The sequence below is a fragment of the Pan paniscus genome, chromosome 6 (assembly GCF_029289425.2).
Source record: "Pan paniscus chromosome 6, NHGRI_mPanPan1-v2.0_pri, whole genome shotgun sequence".
Classification (NCBI taxonomy): Eukaryota; Metazoa; Chordata; class Mammalia; order Primates; family Hominidae; genus Pan; species Pan paniscus.
The window spans coordinates 83,777,388-83,799,031 of NC_073255.2; the positions used below are offsets into that span (position 1 = coordinate 83,777,388).

At 38.9% G+C, this 21,644-nt stretch overlaps 1 long non-coding RNA gene across 2 annotated transcripts; it reads left to right on the forward strand.

Annotated features, from left to right (window-relative positions):
* Positions 1-10,697: 10,697 nt before the first annotated feature.
* Positions 10,698-20,410, forward strand: LOC129398235 (uncharacterized). Of its 2 annotated transcripts, none has more exons than XR_010112604.1 (4): positions 10,698-10,773; positions 11,720-11,841; positions 15,669-15,821; positions 16,362-20,410. It is a non-coding gene; the product is annotated as an uncharacterized LOC129398235 (long non-coding RNA). The 2 variants fall into 2 exon arrangements; XR_008625978.3 differs by lacking the exon at positions 10,698-10,773 and adding an exon at positions 10,783-11,176.
* The last annotated feature ends 1,234 nt before the right edge of the window (positions 20,411-21,644 follow it).

Here is a 21,644-nt window from a genome sequence, read left to right on the forward strand (position 1 = left end):
TCTCTAGTAAAAATACAAAAATTAGCCGGGTGTGATGGTGAGTGCCTGTAGACCCAGCTACTTGGGATGCTGAGGCAGGAGAATCACTTGAACCCAGGAGTCGGAGGTCTCTGTGAGCAGAGATGATGCCACTATACTCCAGCCTGAACCTTAGTGTTTGAAGTGTGTGTGTGTGTGTGTGTGTATTCCATGTATCTAAAGATGCAGAACAAATTTGTTGTTCGCTGGGGTGACTCCCACACTAGACTGAAGAAAAGCAAAGCGAGACTCCTTCTTAAAAAAAACAAAACAAAACAAAACAAACAAACAAAAAACTTCACAAAAAGCAACATTGGACAATTCATATCTCTGAAACTTATTGGTGTTTACAAAATCCAGCTAATCAGATTTGACAAGTTTAGGGTATGTCACTAGATTAATCTGTGGGTTTCTATAGCACTTATTATCCTCCACGTAGCAACACAAAATACTCCCATAAGCAAAAATACTCACTTGTAAAACGCAAAATGTTAAAAATGTACGCAATTGTTTTTGTATTATTTTTACTCAGACATTCCCTGTGATCTAGTGACAATGTAAAGTATAAACAGTTTTTGTGCTACTCTTGATCCATGGCAATATAAATAATTCAATTTATGCTGGAATTGGGAAATTTACTTTTTAACAAACATCTTCAAACACAATGTAATATAAAAACAGATTTTTAAATATACATTTTGATTTTTAATTAAATAGTTTTGTTTCTTTCTGCTTCATTTCACAGAGTCACTTAATAAAATCCATGGTACTTACAGAAAAATTCCTGATGTCATATGCATGTGTTTCACTATAAGGCAGTTATGAGGTTGATAAAATTTCTTCTACAAATTTTTTCATTAGACATACGCAAATCAAGAAACGTAATCCAGCATATAAACAGAACCAACAATAAAAACCATATGATTTTCTCAATAGATGCAGAAAAGGCCTTTGACAAAATTCAACAACGCTTCATGCTAAAAACTCTCAATAAATTAGGTATTGATGGGACGTATCTCAAAATAATAAGAGCTATCTATGACAAACCCACAGTCAATATCATACTGAATGGGCAAAAACTGGAAGCATTCCCTTTGAAAACTGGCTCAAGACAGGGATGCCCTCTCTCACCACTCCTATTCAACATAGTGTTGGAAGTTCTGGCCACGGCAATCAGGCAGGAGAAGGAAATAAAGGGTATTCAATTAGGAAAAGAGGAAGTCAAATTGTCCCTGTTTGCAGATGACATGATTGTATATCAGAAAACCCCATCGTCTCAGCCCAAAATCTCCTAAAGCTGATAAGCAACTTCAGCAAAGTCTCAGCATACAAAATCAATGTGCAAAAATCACAAGCATTCTTATACACCAATAACAGACAAACACAGAGTCAAATCATGAGCGAACTCCCATTCACAATTGCTTCAAAGAGAATAAAATACCTAGGAATCCAACTTACAAGGGACGTGAAGGACCTCTTCAAGGAGAACTACAAACCACTGCTCAATGAAATTAAAGAGGATACAAACAAATGGAAGAACATTCCATGCTCATGGGTAGGAAGAATCAATATTGTGAAAATGGCCATACTGCCCAAGGTAATTTATAGATTCAATGCTATCCCCATCAATCTACCAATGACTTTCTTCACAGAATCGGAAAAAAACTACTTTAAAGTTCATATGGAACCAAAAAAGAGCCTGCATTGCCAAGTCAATCCTAAGCCAAAAGAACAAAGCTGGAGGCATCACACTATCTGACTTCAAACTATATTACAAGGCTACAGTAACCAAAACAGCATGGTACTGGTACCAAAACAGAGATATAGACCAATGGAACAGAACAGAGCCCTCAGAAATAATGCCGCATATCTACAACCATCTGATCTTTGACAAACCTGACAAAAACAAGAAATGGGGAAAGGATTCCCTATTTAATAAATGGTGCTGGGAAAACTGGCTAGCCATATCTAGAAAGCTGAAACTGGATCCCTTCCTTACACTTTATACAAAAATTAATTCAAGATGGATTAAAGACTTAAATGTTAGACCTAAAACCATAAAAACCCTAGAAGAAAACCTAGGCAATACCATTCAGGACATAGGCATGGGCAAGGACTTCATGTCTAAAACACCAAAAGCAATGGCAACAAAAGCCAAAATTGACAAATGGGATCTAATTAAACTAAAGAGCTTCTGCACAGCAAAAGAAACTACCATCAGAGTGAATAGGCAACCTACAGAATGGGAGAAAATTTTTGCAGTCTATCCATCTGACAAAGAGCTAATATCCAGAATCTACAGTGAACTCCAACAAATTTACAAGAAAAAAACAAACAACCCCATTAAAAAGTGGGCAAAGGATACGAACAGACACTTCTCAAAAGAAGACATTTATGAAACCAAAAGACACATGAAAAAATGCTCATCATCACTGGCCATCAGAGAAATGCAAATCAAAACCACAATGAGATACCATCTCACACCAGTTAGAATGGCAACCATTAAAAACTCAGGAAACAACAGGTGCTGGAGAGGATGTGGAGAAACAGGAACACTTTTACACTGTTGGTGGGACTGTAAACTAGTTCAACCATTGTGGAAGTCAGTGTGGCAATTCCTCAGGAATCTAGAACTAGAAATACCATTTGATCCAGCCATCCAATTACTGGGTATATACCCAAAGGATTATAAATCATGCTTCTATAAAGACACATGCCCACGTATGTTTATTGTGGCACTATTCACAATAACAAAGACTTGGAACCAAGCCAAATGTCCCACAATGATAGACTGGATTAAGAAAATGTGGCACATATACACCATGGAATACTATGCAGCCATAAAAAGGATGAGTTCATGTCCTTTGTAGGGACATGGGTGAAGCTGGAAACTGTCATTCTCAGCAAATTATCGCAAGGACAAAATACCAAACACCGCATGTTCTCACTCATAGGTGGGAACTGAACAATGAGAACACTTGGACACAGGAAGGGGAACATCACACACCTGGGCCTGTTGTGCGGTGGGAGGAGCAGGGAGGGATAGCATTAGCAGATATACCTAATGTTAAATGACAAGTTAATGGGTGCAGCACACCAACATAGCACATGTATACATATGTAACTAACCTGCACGTTGTGCACGTGTACCCCGAAATTTAAAGTACAATTAAAAAAAAGAAGAAAATTCAACATAGACAAAATCTCTCTTTGCACTATAAAGGTTTATTTTTTTCTTCTGTAACATATCTGTGTTTGGGTATATCCAATGATATATCCAAAGTATAGCAAGTATTTAGGCTCAAACTGCCATGGTTTTGACAGTGATTTTTTTTTAAAGTAAGCCAAAATAAATAAAAATGGCATAAAACCTCATAAGGATTCATGTAACGATTACATGGAGAAATTATTTTCCCAGGTAGAGCAAGCCATCTAATTATTTCAAATATTGAAACAAATCTAGCCATTCATATAAATCACCCACTCATTAGCCTAATGGATCTTTGAAAGTATATCAATGGGGGTTGGGCGCGGTGGCTCACACCTGTAATCCCAGCCCTTTGGGAGACCGAAGCAGGCGGATCACGAGGTCAGGAGATCAAGACCATCCTGGCTAACACAGTGAAACCCAGTCTCTACTAAAAATACAAAAAATTAGCCGGGCGTGGTGGCGGGCGCCTGTTGTCCCAGGTACTCGGGAGGCTGAGGCAGGAGAATGGCGTGAACCCGGGAGGCGGAGATTGCAGTGAGCTGAGATCACGCCACTGCACTCCAGCCTGGATGACAGAGCGAGACTCCGTCTCAAAAAAAAATAATAAATAAGTGAAAAAATAAAAGTACATCAATGGGATGCAATTAAGTTAATATTCAATAACTTATCAAAGAAGGAAACTTTTATTGTTTCTTCCAGACCACTCAAAACAGTCAACAATATATATTAAACTTAACACAAATTTTAACTTTTTTAAAAAAATCTCAATATGAAGTCCTTTTAGAGTTGACAAAGATGTCAGTAAGATGTAATAATAAAAGCAATTTTTATTAATTATCTATGATATGGACATTGTACTATATCTTTTAGCAGATGTATGTCCCTATGCAAGTCTTTAACAATGTAAATTCAGCAATTATTATCTTACTAAGTTTTCTATATAAGACAATTTACTTTTATTAAAGGAAATATAACAAATACTTACTAGAGACAGAAGAGAGCTGAGAATAGAATGGAGTAAGTAATAATAAAGTCACTAAACTAAGGCAGTTGTATGTTTGTTGTCATAATATATAGCCAGATTATAGCTAGGAGAGATTTTTAGAAATTAATACTGAACCCTGGAGCTTCAAGGTAGATGTTTCCATTGAACTGTAAAATAGGATTAATTCAACGAAAATGCTAAAATTATGGGGAAGCTAGCAGTGGAAGTATTGTTGGTTGCTTCACCTTGTAACAGTATTAATACACAGACTTACTTATATTGCATTTCTTTCATACAAAGTATGGAAATGCTATAAAATAGTATTTTAATAGTACTATAGTACTTTAATAGTATTTAAATAGTATTTAAATTTAATGGTATTTTAACAGTACCATAAAATACTATAAAATAGTATAGTATAAAATACTATAAAATGCAATACAAATAGCCTTTTAACTTATTTACATTGCAATACTCACAAATGCAAAGTATTATTTTTGCTGAATTTGATGCATTTCCTCTTTATTATACATTGTTGACTGTGAACACTTAAGAGTTAACTTTTATTATTGTTATTCTTTATGAGGTGCTTAATTTCTAGCTGAGAAGTAAAAGTTCAACAGCATGATACTTACTCTTAACTACAATGATGTATTAATATAAGAAGTATAAACTCCTAAACTTAATAAATTCTAATAGGATTTCTATGTTGTCAGGTTTAGAGTAAATAATTCAATATATTCACCAATTCTTTGGGAGTAAAGATATGCGGTATGAAGAAAACAAATTACTATGTAAAAATAAACTATGTCTAAAGTATAAAATAAATATAAAATAGCAGATGTTTACACATAAAGGGAGGATCAGTGGAAGTTATTTTTAAAAAGTGAAAATATTTTCCATTGTATTTATTGATATTATTCTTCAAATAAATTCTTTTCAAATAAAATATTTATTTCATTCTGCAAAAAAACCTTAAAATACAACTTGCAAATTACTCTATATTAATGTCAATCATTTTGTATTTTTCAGTTCATGTGAATTGAGTAAAATATCTTGAAAATTAAAAACACCTCATAATGTCACCAGCTCAAAATGACCAATATGTTTGCAATAGCATTTACTAAAATCTACATAATGCTTATCACCTGCCAGACACTACACGCTTTAAATACATAACTTATCTAATATTCTTAAGGTGCCATTACTACCCCAGGTTAGTTATCTTGTACATATAGCTAGCACTAACTGACATACTCAGGAATCAAAACTAGGTGGTCTACTTAGGAGACTGTACCTTTAACCATTGCTCTACCCCACCTTCTGAGGAAAATGATTCTGCCAGGGTCTGTATGTATTTGAAAGTCATTAATTAAACTATAATCAATCAGAGATGTCAAATGTGAATATGCTTTTCTCATTATGAAAGTGAATTTGTGAGTTACAAGCAATGAAAAGGAAAGTGAGCATAATAAACATGCCAAAAGATTAAAGAGTGTAAATGTTAAGAACAGAGACAGTACAGATAAAAAGCAAATAATCATATTTAACATTCGAGGTCATACCATTTAAATTATCTACATGTACCAAAAAACTACAGTGGTATCACTTATAAATTATGCCCCAAGAGAACCGTCTCATTAACCTTGTTCAAAACATTAATGGTACTTTATTTCTAAAATAATAATGATCAAAATGTTTAAACAATGTTTTGTTTATTAAACAACACTATTCATATACCTCACATTTCTATGGAAAAAAAGTCAATCTTTATTTTCAGAAAATTTGACATAATTTGTTTTTACCTTTTAAAATACAAAGGAGTATAGAGATCTGACTCTATTATTCTAGCCTGAAGTCAGTCAAGAAGAAAGTATGACTCTTAATAAATGTGGATCTACTTTCCTTTGAAGGTATCTTTGAAAGGAGCAGTAGGAGGGAGAGCAATGTAGATCTTCTCTAAAACTGAATTTCAAAGGATTTATTTGGCCCATCTTCCACATGGGAAGAATTAGAATTTTTTTTTTTTTTTTGCCTTTTATTTCCCATTGTGAGATCCTAAATGGGAAAATAAGTCCAGGTTATGTAGGTCTCTATGCGGTATTAGATGCAATAGCAGCCATAGTGCAAGGAATGTAGGCCACAAAGGCCTGTGTAACTGGCTGCTGTGAACTTTAGTGGCAAACCTTAAAAAAGGGAAAAGAAAAAGGAAAGGAGACCTTTAGCACTTCCATATAGATCTCAATATCACTCAAAAAACTTTCTTCAACTGGGTCTGATGCATTAACGAGATCATAGAATTACTGCTAATTTAGAATTACATACTTTGGTGAGGAAAGTTTATTATTACAAATAAAATGCCATAGTTTATAAAAAATAATTGGGTGTGACAATAAGCCATATTTTAATATGTGGTTTATTATTGTGTGGATTAAAAGCAGAAAGCTTAAATTAAAAAGATAATTCCTTGAATTTCATTAAACAGTTTAAAAAATTGTTTTGCAGGTATTTAAACAGTGTAGAAACACTGTGAGATATATACATATATATATATAATGTCTTAAAATCCCAACATTTTAAAAGGAGCTCACCTCCTTTTAAAATTATGACAGATTAAAATTATGATAACTGTAATGTAAAATTAGGCAAACAAGTAAATAAAATTAAGTAAATAATGCAATTTTACCTGGTGCACTTATTAACAATATTCTTATTATTCAAATCTTACCTTTTCTTTATAAAATCTTCCTTAAACTATGATAATTCTTGTGGTTTCTGTATAATACCCAATGTCTGAATGAATATTCAAAAATCAGTCTCATTAATGTTTTAAAAATGCAACTGCTAAACAAACCATGTTTAAGTTTTTCAGCTATGCTAGCTTTTGCATCTCTCGAAACATAACTACTGGGCCAAGAGTTTCTAAATGATTTTCCAGTAACTGACATCTGTATTGAAACCTAAGACACACAGGCACTATAGTAAAGGTTCTGAAAAATTTCATTTTTTATAATCATAAATAAAATTAATCTATGATTTGACGAGGAAAAGAATTATTAGAATAGCAACATGAATCATATTTAAAAGAATATACAAGAGAATTAATTATTCCACAAAAGGTAAAAGAAACATTTTGTTTTGTTTTGTTTTTGGTCAGCAGTGATTCAGGAGATGAACCAACTGTGGGGCTCTGTGGCTATCATTATACAAATTTATCATCAATGAACCAGTGAAGCACGAAATTGAGGGTTAATATAGAATGAAAAGAGACTTTCCCCTCAATATATCACTTTAGAAGCATATATTCTGAGTTCTAAAAGCAATAATCTTCCACATAAAATTCAATACAAGAGTGATCTCCAACCACATTAGATCAAATTATGGCAAGATTCAAATAATATCTAATCCAGGTCCTCATCTTATATAGGAATCCGTGGCATATGGTCATTTCAGCCTCTTCATGGATACCCACAATGATGGGAACTTCAGCCAACAGGGTGCTCACGAATTTTTGGAAAACTCTGTTAGAAAGCTCATGATTTAACGAAAGTAAAGCTGCTTCATCCTTTCAAATTTCTCATAGATTTATCACCATTTTGTCCTGTGGGCTATCACAGGATAGTCAGAATTCCTTTTCTTACCTGATAGCTTTTCGCTATTTAATGATAGCTTTCATTCTTTCACTTCTCCAAGTTAAGTCTTTCCACGGCATTTCATAGAATACATCTATAATACACAATAATCTTCCTTTATTTCTCTTTTGAACTTACTCTTTGCTAGCGTGACAGTTTGCCAACGTCCGCCTCAACAAGGAGTGCTCAGAATTGAACACAACATTTAAGATGTGATGATCATTGCAAACTATAATAGGGCATCCGTTTGTGGGACTCTATTAAGTCCAATTTAACAACGCTTAACTTTTGCAGCCACGTTCCATGACAAATATCAAGCATTTGGCCAACAAAACCATGGTCATTAGTTGTGTAGTAGACTTTTCGTGCCCAAAGATTTTTCCATTTATGTCTATTCCTATAAGGTGGTATTTTGACATCGAACATGTTAACATGAATCTCTGTATTTGAACCTTAGGTATCTTATCTTCAAAAATATCAAGTTACTCTATTTTCCTTCCTACCAAACTCATATCCCTTCAGTGTTAAATAGTATGGAGCTATGTTGACTTATAATAACCTATCTCAATTTATTACCTCTTAATACTCAAGAATACCCAAGGAAAACATTTTCTTGTATGGCAATTTACATTTAAGAAACCTTGCCCAGTACTTCTTTTTATCTTGTTTATTTTAAAACAAGTTTTTTAGAGAATAATTTAACAGTGCGGTACATCTCCGTAAGAGCATTTCTTAGTAGTTGATCATGATTAAGTGGCAAAATGCAGGTAATGACATGCTCAATTCCACCTTTGAGTCAGGACAGTGTACATCGACGACAACAACAAACCCTTATGCTAATATGCCTGTGACGCAAATATCCATACATACCGCACACGAATTGTGCAGTGAGCTAAAAAAGAAAACAGAAAAGAAAAAAGCTACTACTTTATTCTACTTAAAGTTGTCCTCTATTCAAACTTTTATCTCACTCTTCTCTCCTTCTGCACCATAATTTTCTTTCGAGCAAAGACAGGGAGTTCTGGATGATTCCAATCTCCCCAAATCCACATCACAGCCTCCAATTGAGGTTCATTTAAGTCAGGTTGGAGCTGAGGGAGCCTGGGCTGGAACCGGCCAGGGTTTCATCCAGCTCCTCCCCCAAAACACGCCCCCCAAATCGGAGCCAGAGGAGAGCTCAACCACAGAGGACTTCCACTCAATGAGGGCAACCCCTGAGTAAAGTCCATGCCGACAACCATTCATCTCCTCCGACCCCCGCCCAGCACTAGACTGCGCTCCTAGCACCGCGCCTTCTTCCGGAGCCTCCTCCCCCGGGCTGGCTAGGGGTGAGCGCAGGGATTAGTCAGTACGCACGTGACGCGCGATGCCCACATGACACGACCGTGGGCGGGGGAGGGGGACACGGAGTGAAGAAGGGGAAAAGTTACAGAAGACCCGTCAAAGCGCCCAAAGCAATTTGTCCCTTCTTTTCTTCGCCAGCGGTGGCTCACGGATCCCTAAGGGACAGCTGGGGACCCAGGCGCCCCCAGCCCAGCCCCAGAAACGCTGGACGCAGTTCTCCGCTCACCCCACCACCTTCTCTTCCCAGACCCGCTGGTGATGCCGCTGCACCCTAAAGTTGCTCCTTCCTTCTTTCCCTCCCTTCCTCCCATTCTTTCTTTCTTTTCTCCCTTCCTCCCTTCCCCAAAACCTCTTCATCCGCTTCGGGTGATACCACTGACGCACATTCAATTTGCCCCAGCAGCTCTGAGGAGGTCAGACCAGGCCGAGCACCTTCCAAAGGGGAGGGTCTAACTGAGCAAACAAAGTTGCACGCCACACCACAACCTGCCCCTCCCCTCCCTTTAGCCCCCAAGTCGAATCCCCGGCGAAACTCACTTGCACTGCGGGTGCCCTCTGGCCCCCACCCCATCATCGCGCAACACACCCCCTTCAACATGCGCGCCCACCCTTTCATTGCCCTGCGCCCCGAGCGGTCCCACCGCCCGGTAAAACACTGAGCAAGCCGCTGCGCTCACCTTGCTTGACACACTTGAGCCGGAGGGGGTCCTTGCAGTGTTTGATCACGGCCAGCACGTCCCTGATGGTGAGCCCCGCCACGGGGGTCTCGTTCACCTCCAGCAGCAGCTCCTCCGACACCAACTTGCTGCCGCTCTCATAGGCCACCTTGCCGGGCTTCACCTCCCCCAGGTAGGGGAACTGTCCATTCTCGGCGCCCCCCTTCAGTTCAAAGCCCAGCTGGCCCTCCGGGTTCCTGCCAATGACACTCTCATGGACTTTGCTAGTCCGGTGGCTTTTCTTTTTCAAGCTTTTGGACATGGCAGTGGGGCGAGTCGCCTCAGTTCCTGGGCTCCTTGGGGTTAGGGGGGCTGGTGGTGAGAGAATGAGGATGGAGGAGCAAGGGGGCCCAGGGGGAAGAACAGCAGACTTTGCCTTCGCCCCCCTCTATTCGGTGCTTTCCCTCTTCTTTGGATGGAGTGTGGACGAGGAAGGGGGAGGATGAGAGGGACGGCTGGGCAGAGGTAGGAGAGCTTGGATGAGGTTGTGCTGTCCCTTGAATGACACTCAAGGCTGTGGCCCCACAGCAGAGGAAGCAGTGGTGGTGGCGTCGGCGGCGGCGGCAGCCGCAGCGAGCAGTAGCCGAGCTGGTGAGCGGGTGTGGTGGGGGTGGGGAAGGAGGGTAGGGATGCCGGGGGCCACTCCTGCGTGGTGCGAGTGGGAACGCGCGCGCGCCTGGGTGTGTGTTGTTAGCTGATATCCATGGCAGCTGCAGTGGCAGGGTGCGTGTGCGTGTGTGTGTGTGTGTACTAGTTGTACTGTACTGGCAGAGGGGAGGAGGCAGGGGAGGAGGGGCGCGCGCGCCGGGTGGGGAGCCACGGAGGGCTTCGCCGCTGCCTCCCTCCCTCCCTCCGCAGCTTGACCCGGTAGTGAAGGCAGAGAGAGAGGCAGGCTGGGTCCGCCTGGCAGCCTACGGGAGGAGGCGGGAGCCGGGAAGGAGGGGAGCCGAGGCCCGGCGTGGGGAGGCCGGCAGGAAGGGCCTCGAGCCCAGTGCGGACCTTTCTTCAGCCTCTGTGCGACCGAGCCGCGCGCCAGGCTGCTGTGCGAGGAGGACGCGCTGACTCCCTCCGACCTGGGCTCCGATGGAGCAGAAATAGCGGGACCTGGACTTGTGGCGCGCCTGGTGCCACATCTCGGGCTCTGCGAGCGTCCTGGCGCGGGATCCTGCCGCGAAAAGGAGTTGGGGCGGGGGACCCGGCGGGACATTGCGGGAGAAGGCCTGGGAGCCCTGGGAGCCTTGTAGCGTGGGGGAGTTCACTGTGTAGAGAGGTTTCGTGTCTTCATCTATACAGTCACTTATTTGTCTCAAAGTTCTCGAAATTCCCTCTTAGAGAAGGAGAAAGTTAGAGAACTGGAGGCTGCGTATACCCTGATTGCGCAGAAGGGAAGCAGCCTCGCATTCCCCGGGGCAGGCCCCCGCCCGCGCGTCCCGCCAGTAGGGGAATTTAGCGGAGGGATACGGTTGTCTGGTGAAAGGCTATCCAAGGATAAGGGGCTTCACTTTTCCCAAGTAGGGGAAAGAGAAGGGGTCTACAGGGCTAGGGGTGGAGGGAGCGGATGCAGTGAGCAGCCTCCGCAGAGAAATTGACAATTTAACCAGGGACCTGCGGCAGAGACAAGGCGGAGACACTCCCTTGCCCAGGAAAGCCGCCGGAGTCCGGCTTGTACCTGGGGAAGAATCCTTAAGACGGTCTGGCCCAACACTCCTTTGCTCACAGAGAAAGGGGAGAAGACTCCCGAGGGTGAAAATGGTACATTCGGAGCTGGAACTCAGCTCACTGACCCCAAGCAGTGTTCCCTTCTTTTCGCCAGGTTTGCATCCAAGAGAGGGGAGGACAGGGGCAAAAGGATGCAGGGAGGCTGCTGATTTCCACTGAAGAGCTAATTTCCTGTGAGACATTAACAGTGATTTAAGAAAAAGATTCCTGTAACTGGTAAATGAATTTCATTTGCTTAACTTTTAGATGATATGTTTCAGACAAAAAAAAAAAAAGTTGTACACCCACTTATCTCTTTAAAGCAGAGGATGAAAAGCATTGAGTAGGTAGGATTCTTAATGTCTGAGATGAAGGTGATGTAGGAGGCAAACAATACGGTTAAAAATGTTGAGTCGACCCAAACAGAAAGACCAGGTTTCAATCCAGACTCTGCGGCTTACTGAGAATATGATCTTGAGTAAACTGCTTGACCTTCCTGAGCCTCAGCTTTCTTAGTTGTTAAATGGACTTTAACAATACTAATCTGTTAGGACTGTGGTGAGGATGAAATCAGGGAAATCAGTCACAGCAGTGCTCTCCTGGCACAGGTGAGTAGGAGTTCGAAATGATAATTCCCTCCTCTTTCCCTCTTAGGTATAACTTACTACTTGGGGATGAGGGGGATCAAATGTAGTCAGAACTGGAAGAGATCTTAAAGAAAGATGATTTGTTTAACCTTGTGTGTTTTTTTCACTTGAGAAAACAGATCCTCCGTAAGTTGGCTGCACTAGTTGAAGCTTATTCAGTGAGCCAGGGGCAGTGCCAGGATCTGAAGCCAGAGCTGCAGGCAATGCCCAGGAGTAGGCAAGACTTGATAGCAAAGCCTAATCTCACCCAGAGAAGTTGAGTGTTAGCATTATGAGGCATAGTTCTAAATGGAAACTCATCATGAGAACCGAATATATACATATTGTAAAACCAAATGACAAGCTACCATTCATGGAATATACTAATATTTATTAGGTTCTAACTACATGCAAGATGTTGTTCTATAGGCTTTACACATCATACTTCATTTCTCCTGACATTTTGATAAAATAGGTACTGTTATCTCCTTTTACAGGTAAGGAAACTGAGGTATACAAGGATGACCTTTGCAAGGCTACAAACCTTGTTAATGGTGAAGCTAACGTTCAGACCCAAGTGGTTCGGCTCTAGACTTTGTCTCAGTTACTGAATTGAACTCTCTGTGCACTTACCATGTGTCATACCAGCTCTCACTACATAGTGTCCCAAAAGATTGGGCCTGCTCTTTCTTTCAGAGACAATTAGGAAAAAAGTAAACAAATGGAGCAGGATTTGGGCATAACAGCATGCTCCTCCCATCCCCCAAATCCCAGGAGTGTCACTGAGGTCAGTGCCAGTTAACTTAGTGCTCTTCGACTTCACAGCTACCCTTCTTTGCCCTAAATTGTGACATTAGAGCTGAAATTTATAAACGTCTTTATGGTCAGTTGGCACAATGTTTAGCTTTGTCAATAGAAGGTGCTAGGGGAACACTGCAGAAAGAAAGGGGCTCCTTTTCTTGGTTCCAGTGCTTTCCTGCTTGCTCCTATGGTGTGGTGGCCAGTGAGTGACTTTCTGACCAGTGGTGTGCAAGAAGGCCATGTTACATAATCTTCAGTAAATTTGGCCAGTTCCCTAGTATGTGTCTTTCTATGGAGTACCACTGGCATGTCAGTGGAATGGCTTCCTAGCAAGTTTTACTGAAAACACAGCTGATGGTTTCCTCAGCAGCCCAGTGTGTGACACCTTAAATTTCTGGATCATTAAGTGGACCACAGCCATATTATTTCCAATGAGCGCCTACTTTCAGGCTTAGTAGGGTGGAGGGTGGGTAGGGGGAAGTTCTACTCAGTTATTCCCTCCTTGGGTACTCTCCTAGAGCCTGAGAGATAGTGGCTGTTCCCAATAACCACTATTACTGTATTCTTTAGTGGGATTTTTTCCTGTCCTAATAGTCAATACCCTTTGACTGGATCTTAACTGATAAAAGTGGAACCCTGAGGAAAGCACTATCCTTGGAGTCAGAAATTGGGATCAGACTTTTTTTCTTTCTATTATGGTATTCCTCATATTCGCTTAATTTCTCCACTGCCTTTACCCTTTTTGGATTTGATGCTATGTCAAGAAGAAATTATTTCATCACTGAGCACTCTGAGTGTAGAGCAGAATGCTAAATATTGCATGCTGTTCCAGAAGAAAAATAGTTTAGGAATCCTAAAAGCCAAAGAAAGAAAGATATGAATGCATTCAGTTCTTAGAAGAGTTCTATGAGATAGATGCTTGTGGCAGACATAGTCTCCACCCAGATCTCCTAGGATCCCTTTGGTTGAATCTGAGTATCCTTCCTCTAGCTTCTGTGTTCTTTTGCTTCTCACAGCCTGCCCCGAGACTCTCTTTGGAGGAAGGCCCAAACACTACTAGACTCACTTTGTGTACTGGCATAGAGAGCCAGACGGAACCACCTGCAAGTTTACTTCTTTCCCAGGATACCCTTTGCCAAGGACTTTCCTATAGAGTATAAAAGACCAGCCGTCTTGCCTCTAGTAGCAAGAAAACCTGAGGTGTAATTTACACCCTGAGGCTCCCCTATAGAATTATATTGATGTTAAGATTTTGCCTGAAACCACCTTCTTCCCTATCTTGCTTACTGTGGTACCTGATGAGTTTTTCCTGGTAGCATTTCTGTAATAAATCACTTGCAGACAATCTTCATCTCAGGGTTTGATCCTGGGGATCCTGACTTAAGACATTGCTATTCTTTTTTTTTTTCTTTTACAGATGAGGAAACTGAGGATCAGGGCTTTTAAATTGCCCCAAATCACACTACTAATAAGAGATAGAGTTGTGGTACCTTTTTTAGAGGGACCATTATTCTGCTGACTACAGTACTGTAGAGCATAAAGTTTCTTATCCACACTGTTTCTTAGTTCAGTCTGTCAATATCACTACTCCACGATTATTGTGTTTGTTTTTCTTTCTCCCTGTTTTTTACCTCAAAAATCTCTATTGTGATGCCAGAGAGACCTTTCTGAAACCTCTCCTTTTTTCTGTGTTTAAAACCCCCCAGTGCCGCCCATGAAATACACAGCAAAGTCCAAACTCCTTATCTTGCTTGGATCCTCCTTTCCACCCTTTTTAACTGTTCAGCCATATTTCTCCATGTACTTCTGAGATTGGAACCCAGGGCAACAAAGCTAATGTGGGTTCTCCAAGATTAACACAACTGAAAGGAGGCCCCTTTATGTCATCTATTCTAGGTCCCTTGGAATATAATTAAAAACAGGAATTTCAACATTGAAATGTAATGATGTTCAGATAAGGGCAGTAAGGTACATTGACTTGAGTCAATCTCCCACCATGTCTGGGGACTGGGACAGCTGAGCCAGGGGTCCTACCTAAGGGTCAGGCCTGTGTCTTCACTTCTCCTTTCAACCCTTTACTTCTTCCAGAGTTGAACGGCTTACTTTCCTTCGCTCACTAGGCCATTTCATGGTTTGTGTTTGCCTGAAATACAACTCTTTCCCTGCCTGGTCTACACCTGCTCACCCTGAAAGAAATACCTCTGAGCCCACTTTCTTTCTTGGAAGCATTTTATGACTCTTATTTCTGTTACCAACACAGCTTTTATTTATGTCTGCATGTATCCTTTGAAGAAACACAACTTTCCAGGTTCTATGTTTTATTTGCATTCTTAGTGTCTGGCACATTGTCTGACACAGTGTAAAAGCTGAGTAGAATTTTGCCTGATAGCAGATGTGCCTAAAGTGAGGGTGTCCAAAATTTCATTAAATGACGACTGCTTTAATATGAATTCTTGGCTAAGGCAGGAGAATCGCTTGAACCCAGGAGGCAGAGGTTGCAGTGAGCCGAGATCACACCACTGCACTCCAGCCTGGTGAGAGAGGGAGACTGCATCTCAAAAAAAAAAAAAAATATATATATATATATATATGAATTCTTACTGATAGTATTAAATGATTATCTCTTTACATTCACAGTAATGTCTTACAATAACAGAATGCAGGAGAGCACATATCAATGAAGAAAAGACAAAATGTACTTATCCATGAAGCTGAGGTTAAGAAACCAGTGTCTTCAAGAGCCAGGGACAGCACTGGGTCTGTGCAGAGTTGAGAGATGGTGATGACATGGTGAGACACAAATTCAGTCTATTTCATAGTTTGTCTGTGGTCATTCCTATTAATAAACTTCCTTTCACAACTGTTTCAATATTCACACAAAAACGTTAACCCAATCTGCAGTTATACCCCTTGAATGTAAAATAAAAAACAAAAGCCCACAAACATAGGAATCCACACTTAAAAGGTGGATTTATTTAGCACAGTACGGAGTTTCTTAGACTTCTCTATCACTGTCTCTAACAATGACATACTCACCTAACCCCACCAAGAGCAACTTTATTTCGTCTCTAGTTTTCGTCTAAAGATTCATGTGGATTTTAGATTCTACTCTTTTGTAGGTTCGTATTTGTACTATTATAAAATGTGACTCTCTCTCCAAACTTTGCCTAAATTATGGAATGATTTTTCATGTTTATCCAGTGGTTTCCAGCGTTCTTGGCCCAGTCTGGGATTCTACTCTTTTGTAGATTCGTATTTGTACTATTATAAAATGTGACTCTCTCTCCAAACTTTGCCTAAATTACGGAATGATTTTTCATGTTTATGCAGTGGTTTCCAGCATTCCTCGCCCAGTCCAGGGACACTGTGGGTGTGCCCAGCTTAAGTCCAGTCCAGTAACTGGAAATACAAGCCCAAGTTCTGGAGAGTTTGAGCTGCAGAGATATATATGGGAACACTTTGAACCTTGACTCATTGGCCATAACCAGCAGAGTGGAAAATACAAGAAGAGAAAAAAACATTGAACTGCGATTTTATAACATCCTTTACTAGGCAGAGAGAAGAGGAAACACCAGGAAAGAAAACTGTATTACGATGTGAAAACTTAATGTTGAGAAATTCAGGCATCTTGGGGTTAGTGAGGAGAAGTTTTAGGGGCTTAGATTCTTCAAAACACATGTACAGAAATGCATATTTCATCTGATATCAAATGACATTTATAGTGCTAATCTTTACCTCAAGACTTCACATCTTTTGGTGATTGTATCTTTTAGGTTTATAGCAGCTAAGTTTGCATGAAAACACCAGGGCTGTTTCATTTCAGTCAAGAATTAATGTTCATTGATTGTGCTTCTGCATTTCATGTAACTATTGTAGAATTTGTTTTAGTTTTATGAGGGAATAATTGGTCCAACTTCTATATAACTCAGGAATTTACTCTCAAACAACACTGTCAATTAGTTACTTATCTCTCTGGAAATGATCTGGGAACATGGAGAGGAAAGGGAGGAAGGGGCAAAATCTGACCACTTAAATCTAAGCATATTAGATCATTTTATGCTAGAAAGTCCTGAATGATGTGACTTTCGTTCTTGTAAAACACCTCTTTCCATAGATTCATGGCCCAAACAGTATATAAAGAGTGGGGAAGGAACTGCATTTGCAAATAGTTCAAATCATTGCTCCATCTTAACTATGCAGTTCACAAAGTGTGAAGAAATTTGATCATCTCAAAAAAGATAATGGGGAAAAATATGTTTTGTTCTGTGACTTTAAAGTCTTGCAATATTTTACATAAATGATAATGGGTGCTTTAATAAGAACCCTTGATACTTTTGTTATTGTATTCAATATATGCATATAATACAATAGGATGATATTGTTTTGGATTTGGAAATGTATTCTTTCTTATGCAATCTTATGCAGTCATACTGCTTGAATATCATTACCTGAATTTATCTTTCTTTTTTTTGTTGTTGTTTTACACTCTACTTATTTGGTGCCTGTCAGTCTTTTGTCATCAGTTTATATTCTACTAAACTCAAAAAGACAATCTCATACCTTTTGTAATTGTAGGCATTCTTTACTAGATTTTTAAATACATTTCAAAAATTCAAGTACTTTGATTTCATGCCATCAAGTAGCTGAATCTATCCCCCCCTCTCTTTTTAAATTTAAGTGAGTAGTTCAATTTCTGTCACTTTCTACTTTGTGAATTCTAAATCTTTTAAAACCATCTTGCCATTTTTCGTGCACTTACCCTTACAGAAAACTCTGTGAAACACTACTTATCTCTACTTTTATGTTTTTAACTCCTTTTTTATATTACTATTCCCTCTGCTTTCTAAATGCACATATTAATTTGTTCTTTTTATTCTCTGTAGCTCTTCTCAGTATATGAATTCAGTTTCCCATCAGTCTCCATACAATTTTTAAAAAGTTGAGTATTCTGTTATTTTAATATGATATCTAGTGCCCATATTCTAATTCTGCCTCTTATTTTTAAAATAATTTTATTGTTGATTTAAAATGACAACAGTTTCAATTCCCAGAAAGTGAAAGGAAACAAAGGAAGAATATTATGGGCTTAATTTTTATCAGTGAACTTGTAGGTGAAGAAAAGATTTGGGGAAGGAAATGAACATATTATATTGCAAAATAGTAAGGAACAATCAGATGTGTTTTCTAGTCTCTGGAAAAGCATGTTTCAAGAAATTCAATGAAAAGTTCGTCATGCTTGCTTAGATTGTTGAGAAGCAAAAATGCTGATGAACATTTGGAAGCAATGAGAATGTAATTCTAATCATACTATTTTAATAATGTTGCAAAACTCTCCAAACACTACTCTGTGTGGATGTCTTTCAGAATATGATGAATACTAGTAGTCTTATTCTGCCCTTTTCTCTCTATCACAATGTATACATTGTATATTGCATACACATATTTTCCAAATATTACATATAATTTCATGTAATTTATAGACCTATTAAGGCCCAACCATTTTCTTGGATAGGGGATTCTTTAGAAGTCCAGCTTAAATAAAGCCCTTATAGAAAGTTTTTTTAAAATTTATACATAATCACCTAAGGTAACCTTATCTACTGAACTCTTAGTACATGCTACCGGAACCTTTTATCACGTTTCTTCCTGGCTTGCATTACAACACTGTTGACATATCTCAGCCTTACTTCTAGGCTTCTTTGAGAGCATGACTCTTGTTTGTATTCCTCACTGAGGTTGAATGAATAAGAGAAACTACAGTAGTAGGAAAAAATAGTACATGTAGATATCAATGAATATGAAAGGGTCAAATGGATCTATTATAGTAAGCACAAAATCAACTGACACCAGCAAAGTAAACCCAAAATTTTTAATGGTATTTTAATAGATCAAAAGGAACAAGCAGATTTTTGAGACAGTTGTCTCCTACTTTCTCTATCACAGGGAGTAATTTTAAAAGAAAAATGGAGGGTAAGTTTCTTTAAGAGAAAATTGTAGTTTAAAACAGGTCATGGGATAATTAGAAATAATTTAATTTCTTTAGAGGATTTTAATCTTTCAACTGCTTGCAATTAGATCCTAAGGCAATAAAAGAATAAGGAGATTTGGAAAACCATTGTCTGTAATCTCTGAAGAAAAGTGGACATTAGGGGAGTCAGTTGAAAAGCAAAGCTATCACCATTTTCTAAAGAGGAAAAAGGTGAACCTCACAAACTATAGACCAAAAAAATAGGACATCGAGAGAAAGAATATGAAGCTAGCATAGGTTCACAAAGAATGAGTCAAATCAAACAACATGCATTTTTTATTTATAAAGTATGACTTGTTCATTGTCAATTCATGTTAGCTTAATCATTAGGCATTAATGCCATCACTGCAATGCATATGTCAGCAATAAATAATCAAAGACCAGGCTTCCATCATTCTGTTTAATATCTTCAAGTAATGCTTAAGTTTGCAAATGCTCTTTTAACACATTCTCCATATGCAGCCTGCCCAGCACTGCACACAACAGACCTGTTACTTCCCCCTCACGAGCACTCCTAATATTTCATGTGCTCATCCAATTGACTTCTCCCACTGGTGCCTCATATTGAATTTGTAGAATCACACCTGCTCCTTTTTCAAAACTCTTCTGAGTTTTTTCTTAAATAATTCACTGACCCCAAAGTTGTCAGATATTTGAAGACTACTCGCACAATTTTAATATTATAAATGTATAATGTAAATGTAATTAAGATTTGTATAATGTACGATGTACTTTGGTAAATAAAAGTATGCTGTGAATAAATACGTATGATACAATTCAAAATTTTACATAAATATGTGATAAAATTTAGCTCATATTCTTTTCTTTTTTTTCTTTGAGATGGAGTCTCACTCTGTCGCACCCAGGCTGGAGTGCAGCAGCATGATCTCAGCTCACTGCAACCTCTACCTCCTGGGTTCAAACGATTCTCCTGCCTCAGCCTCCTGAGTAGCTGGGATTACAGGTGCCCACCACCATGCCCAGCTAATTTTTTTCTATTTTTGTTGTTGTTGTTTTTAGTAGAGATGGGGTTTCACCATGTTGGTCAGGCTGGTCTTGAACTCCTGACCTCAGATAATCCACCTGCCTCGGCCTCCCAAAGTTCTGGGATTACAGACGTGAACCACGGTGCCCGGCCTAGTTCATGTTCTTTGAGGACAATTATGAATATTTTTATGCACTGTTAATTTTCATTAAGATATTGATCAATTAATAGCTATATATGTTCTATAAATTAATCCTATCTAGTTTCAATCTTAAATTGTTTGCATATGCTAATCTAGTTTATTGTTTGCATATATTTTATAGTGTAGAGATTAGGCATTTTAATAAAATTTTAAAATTTCCAGGACATACTGTTAATGACTATGCTTCCTACTATAGGCCATAATTAATTTTTTTCTATTGTCAACAATATTTTGGTAGGGATGATCAGGAAATAAGGAAATGTTTCCTTCATTTGTTAACAATAGGTGTTTGGGGATTTTAAAATGAAAATTGAAGAAGTAAAAGACACCATATATTTAGTTTGTTTGATTTCGTGGCTTCAAGAGCTCAATAATTTATTGAAATATTTTACAGACCAAAGAACAACAGATATATTACGTTTATAAGCCCCCACATATTTTAAAGGATAATGGTTTATATATGAAAATTCCCTGAACCTACACTTCATCAGGAAAAGCTAAATAAAAGAAGTTTACATTTCCTAGGACTAATGGAGATTTATTTCCCAGTCCTCTTCTCTGGAGACAAATGTAGGTCTCTCTTGAAAAGCAGAAAGATTTGCATATGAGGTATGATTTAGTGGGCTAGAAACATCTTTTCCACCCTCCCCAAAATGTTTCACTATGTTTTATCATACTATCTGATAATTTTGCACTAAAGTTTTCTTTCTGTGTTAAGAAAATGCAAATATCTCTGAATGGGTCTCTTTGCTTTAGTCATACTCATATGGCTACTACTGAACAAAATATGTTCATTACAGGATGAAGGGAATGTTGCCAGCCAGCAAATCCCTAGAGTCTGCACTCCACCAAACGTTGCTTAGCAATTTCCACGATTTTCTCAGTCTAATTTGCAAGAATCAAGGAGATGTTTGTATATGCTACATGAAGTTGTAAAATTGGTATTTATTGTATGTTTCTATATTGAAAGCTTTACAAACAAAGGAAATGGAAAGTTAACAGGTGGATATGATAGTGTGGCACTACTTTAGCTGGATGGTAAGGGAGAGCTTCTCTTAGGAAGTGTTTTAGGCCAGGACTTGAATAATGAACAGTATCTAGTTGTACAAAAATCTGGAGGAAAGACTTTTCAGGCCCAGGATAAATGAAAATTCTTTTCATGCATACAAGAATGAAAGTGAAAATCACCTACTCTATGTCCTGAAGTGGGAAGTTGGCTTGCCAGAGAGTAGGTAATTTTCACTTTGATTCTTTCATGCCTTCAGTTATACTACTTCTTAGGTTAGTTCATAAGGGCTTCCACAATTTGGTTCCCACTTAAAATTTAAAACTTCCCTAACCCATTCCCACCATATATTGTGCTAATCCATGCATATGTGACTTTGCGTATGCTGTTTT